Raw genomic sequence first — 5,515 nt, forward strand, 5'->3', positions numbered from 1 at the left:
AGAATTCCCAAAACTCACAATCATATGGAGTCACAAAGCCAAGGGCTAAAAATGAATCACAATTCGGAAGCAAAGAACAAAACGAGATTTTTCTTGAGTTACAAGTATCACGAAGACTCAATTTCTCAACTTATCAGATTTTGTTTTTCTATTCCATTTTCCTTTCTAAACCATCATCGTAGTCACGTAATTCCTAATAAAAACCTCTAGCAATTAGGAATAGGTTGGTGTGATAGTAAGTAACAATTATGATTAATCAACCCCAGTTTCCTTTGGACGTCAGTCATGTATGTGAGGAATATAAATTCCCGCTACATTTGAGAGAAAAAAACTTGAGTGAATCTATCAGAGAGTTTGTGTTTTAACACATCCCTATGAGAACCCACCTTAAAGACGCTCTCCAAAAGTTTCGGAAACGACTCTGCTTTTGCATTTCACTGCTCATGTTTGCGCATTTATCTTTAGATGATTTAATTTATGTACATATGTTATCCTAAGTTGAAAGGAGCTTGTCCTTATTCTCCGCTAATGAGATATATAGACTTCTGAGAATAAATATGGAGATTAGACCCTTTGTAATAGATAGAGAAAGTTTGTGAGTACCTTCTCTGAAAAACTCTCATGAGGCTTAAGCTCGTCCACTAGGGAATTCCTAGTGGTTTAAGGTCTTGTTGTATATGGTCAATGCAATCGCACTCCGCGAAACAAAATTAGTATAATAAATCACATATTTGTGATCTTAGTTTTTATGTATCTCATCTTTACTTGAGGACAAACAAAATGCTGTTTGGGGGTTATTGATTAGACCCTAAATGTGCATTTTATTACCCTTATAATGCTTCAAATATATCATTTTTATGGTTTATAAATAGATAACTCATAGCTTTTACTGCCATTTGCAGGTTACAGGCCTTTTCAGACCACTTATTATAAAAGAGGCATTTTAGAGCCAAAAGGAGCTCTATTAATGCTTGTTATGAAGAGTCTAGCTTGCAGGAGAAAATACTAAAAAGTCAAAGTCAAAGTCAAAATCAACGGTCAGCCGTCAAGGACCCAAACCCAAAAGACTGAAGCTTATGTCCTTGACTCAAAAGTAGCCTTGCATAACCAAAGCTTGCTCAAGAAGAAAACCAAAAGCAAAAGTAAAAAACATAACGCATAATGAAAAAATAACTCATGAGGTGTCTTGTATCTAGAGAAAACATAAAACAAACTCATAAGGTGGTTTAAATCCAAGGGTGAAAGGCAAATCTGTAACTTGGAAAATGTGTAATATATAAACCAAAAAGTGAGACGAGATAGAGCACCTAGACCTAATCTATGGTCATGTAGGAGTAGTGTAGTTTTTTCATTTCAAGTCCTTTACTTTCAAGTTTTTATTTGCTTTATTTTCTCTTTTGTTATTTATCAAGTTTTCAATTGAAGTTGTTATTCAAGTTCTTCAATACAAGTTTTCATTCAAGTTCTTGTGTTTTTTGCAATCTCTACTCAATGTTTTTCATTCAAAACCAAGTTTCATTCAATCATCATTTCAATACAAGTCATTTCCTTTTTACAAACAAATCAAGTTATCACTACTACAGAAATGCAAAAAGATAGCATCCATTCAATAACACTTATAAAAAAACGCTATGAATTTTTTGGGCATAATGTTTGTTGATTTAGTGTTGTGTATTATTTCAACTGGGCCAACATCAATTGGGTTTGGACAAATAGAGCTATCTAATATATTGCATTTTGGACCTACTGCTATCTTTTATTCCCAGATAGGCCCAATTTTAAGCCCGCTCAAAACGAACCATTTTTTTTTTCTCATTTCCCCTCTTTCCAAATTAAGAGCCAAAGAGAAAACACAGCCACCACCATTGTTCTCTCTAATCCAAACCCTCTTTCCACCATCTCCAATCACCCATTACCACCTCCAAACGGCCACCACCTCCAATCACCCACTACCACCTCCAAACCGCCACCACCTCTAATCACCCGCCCCACATTTACACCACCGATCACATCAAATTTTTTTTTCCTTCCTTTCATCTCAAAACAAGCCAAAAGGTTTTATTGTAGGTACTCATCTTTTCCTTCTTAAAAAACCCCATCTTCTCACTTCATCTTTATTTTTAACAAAAACAATTATGACTTTTGAATTATTTTGTTATTTTTTTTTAAACAAAAAGTTTTTGAAGTGAAGGCATACTCTATAAGTATTTTTTCACTTTCATTTCAGTCTCAGTTATTTCATCTTTATTTCAATTTTACTTCAATTGTTTTTTTTTTCTTTCTTTTTTGTGTAACGGGTGTTTAGAGTGAATAGATTTAGCCAAACAACGTGAACATCTCAAGCTCATCAAATTCATCCCTCTTTTCAAATTTGATTCTAAAATTGTATTTTCTTGTACAAAGTCAAACTCCAACTTAGTCGCCTTATGATTATTTGTGAATTTGGCTTTTCAGTGTTTTACTTCAGATTTGCAGTGATGGTTTTAAATGATATATGAGAAAAAATAAATACATAAAAGAGATAGAGAAAGAGAAAGAGAGAGAGAGTTGTGTATATACTGAGTTGATTGGTGTTGCTAATAGTTTGATTTGTTATCTTGTTTCAGCAATCAACCCACTTGGACAAGTTTCATCGATAGCTGAGTGAAGGTTTAAACTTTTGAGAGGTATTATCTGATTTTTAATTAATCATGAATTGACGGGTTTGTATGTTATGCCGAATCGTTTGTAATTAGTGAATTATGAATTGTGGTTATGCAATTTTATGCCAAAATTGTTAGTAATTAGAGAACATGTTGAAACATGCATCATTGAGCTAGTTTTTATATATATATTTTCCTGAGAAAAGGAATAGAAAATTTCATCCTTTGGTCATGTCTGCATGTTTATTGCTCGCTTCTATTGTCAATAATTTATAGTCTATATGAATGATTACTGAATTTCATTTTTTTTTTTCCGTTTTTGGTTTTTGATTGTAGCTTTCTTTTATTTTGGTTGTACTAATAGCTAGCACTATTGGTAGTTAATGTTTACTTAATCTATGGTTTAATTGTTGCTGGTTCAAGTTTTGATCATTGATTGATGTGATAATGTGTTCTAGTTTCAACAAAGTAGTTTAGCGTGCTAATGTAGGTGCAAGCTAAATAACTAAGGAAGTGGTTTAGCGACATCTATTTAATTCTTTTGGCTTATGGTAAGAAATTATACAATCTGGAGGACCAACATACACAATATTACAACCATGGTCAATTGAAGTTAGGAAGTGGTAGCATAATGATGGACAAAGCTTGGGTCCATTGACGATGAATGCTCTCAAGAGGTTCTGTATTCAATTTGAAAAAAGAAGTCCCTATATTGCCTTCCATAAAATTTGACATATATTTACCTACACATTTAGTAATTTCTTTTTGTTTTGTTTTGTTTGGTTTTGTGTTGTTTTTTTTTATAGAAATGCATATATTTAGAGTATAGTAATTTCTTTTTGAGTTTGGTTTCGTTGAAACTTGCTAAAACTAGAATAGGAGAAAAGCACTTGAGACGTCCTTGCAAAGTATGTCAGAATTTTCATCGTGGACATGATAATAAGGTCGTTGAACACTTGGTGATAAACGGTATGGATATGACTTATACTACTTGGTTTTGGCACGGGGAACCGCTAGATTCAGTGCAATCTGGTATAGAAACCATAGAGACACATGAATTATGTGAAGCTACATTTGAGCATGATGATGCTTTTGAACCAGGGATTACTGAAGAGAGAATGGGTGTTGAGTTTGAAGGGTTCTTTGAAAGTGCCGAGCTCCCTCTATATCCAGGTTGCACTAAATACACAAAGTTGGCAGCAATAGTTGTCTTGTACAAGCTTAAAGTTACGCATGGTGTTTAAGATATTTTTTTTGATGGACTTCTAAGGGTATTGCAAGATATGTTACCAGCGGGGAACACCATTCTTGGCTCCTCATACTCGGCAGATTCATTAATCAAAGAGTTTCAACTCGAAGAGAAAAAGATACATGTATGTGTTAACGATTGTTATCTTTTTAGGGATGAAAAAATTGATAAGTTTCCGAAATGCAATTCTTCGCAATGGTTCGTGGATGAGAAGACCAATGAGATTAAGGAAGGTGTTCCTGCAAAGGTGTTAAGATATTTTCCTATAATACCAAGATTTAAAAGAATGTTTCAATTGCCAAAGTTGGCTAAGCAATTAAGGTGGCATCACAACAATAAGAGTACAGATGGTAACATGCGAGACCCAGTAGATTCCGAGGCATGGAAAGAAGTTGACAAGAAATGACCATTGTTCTCAGCAGAGCCACGGAACCTTAGACTTGGTCTTGTTGCTGATGGAGTTAACCTATTTAGTAATCTTAGTTCAACACAGTTGCTAGCCAGTCATGTTGTGTATGTACAATCTCCCGCCATGACTATGCATGAGAAAGGAACATTTGATGATAGCATTATTGATTCCTAGAAAAAAGCAACCTGGAAATGAAATCGACGTATATCTGCAACCACTTATCGATGATTTTATGGAGTTGTGGAATAAGGGAGTGGAGGTTTATGATGCATTTACTAAAACCATCTTCAACCTAAAGGTGGTACTAATGTGGACTGTGAATGATTTTCCCTCCCTTGGGAACTTAGCCGGTTGCACAACAAAGGGTAAAACTGCATGCCCTATTTGTGGTGTTAATTCAAATTCAATGTGGTTGCCCTTTAGTAGTAAAACAGTTTACATGGATCATAGGTGCTTCTTCCCGCCAAATCACTCATTTTGAAAGAAAAAAAGATGGTTCAATGGAAAGCATGAATATCGGGAGAAACCTAAAGTTATGTCTGGTTAAGAAATTAAGGTTGTGGTGGACAAGATAGAAAATTACTTTGGAAAAAAAAGAAAAGATGAAGACAAAACGAAGAAGAGGAAGAGAGAAGAACCTGTTCTAATGTGGAAGAAGAGGTCAATATTTTTTGACTTGCCTTATTGGGAGGTAATATTTTACACTTTCCGTATATATATTTCAAAGTAATTATTTAGAAGCCTAGGTTGACCACTCTCTATGCCCTAAGATGTCTATAAGAACTCTACCGCTAAATACCATCCATGCTAGTGCTGAAAGTCTAGAATGTACCATTGTAGAATTTTACTTGTTGATTAAACTAAATGACTCCATACTACTTGAGGTTGGACCAAACCCAAGACCCAAGTATGCTCTGGTTATGTGCCTGAGGTAGTATATTTTTAACAAGATCCTTGCTGAATTACTAAATGGCTTAGGAGTTTTAGATAATTTTAAGATACAATGTGACACTGTCCAATATCATTTAGGTGGAATCGACTTCGACACTGCGGTGGAAATGCCCCCCTCTAGAATGTAATCTTGATGCCCCCATACTCAGTGGTCCTCCATCTTCTCAGATACCCTAGGTAAGCTAACTTTATTTATTTTTGAGCAATAATAGTTTTTTTTTTTGGATTTTTCAATATAATCCTTTGCGTCACAATGTGGACATA

Source organism: Coptis chinensis, chromosome 3 (genome assembly GCF_015680905.1).
Source record: "Coptis chinensis isolate HL-2020 chromosome 3, ASM1568090v1, whole genome shotgun sequence".
NCBI lineage: Eukaryota > Viridiplantae > Streptophyta > Magnoliopsida > Ranunculales > Ranunculaceae > Coptis > Coptis chinensis.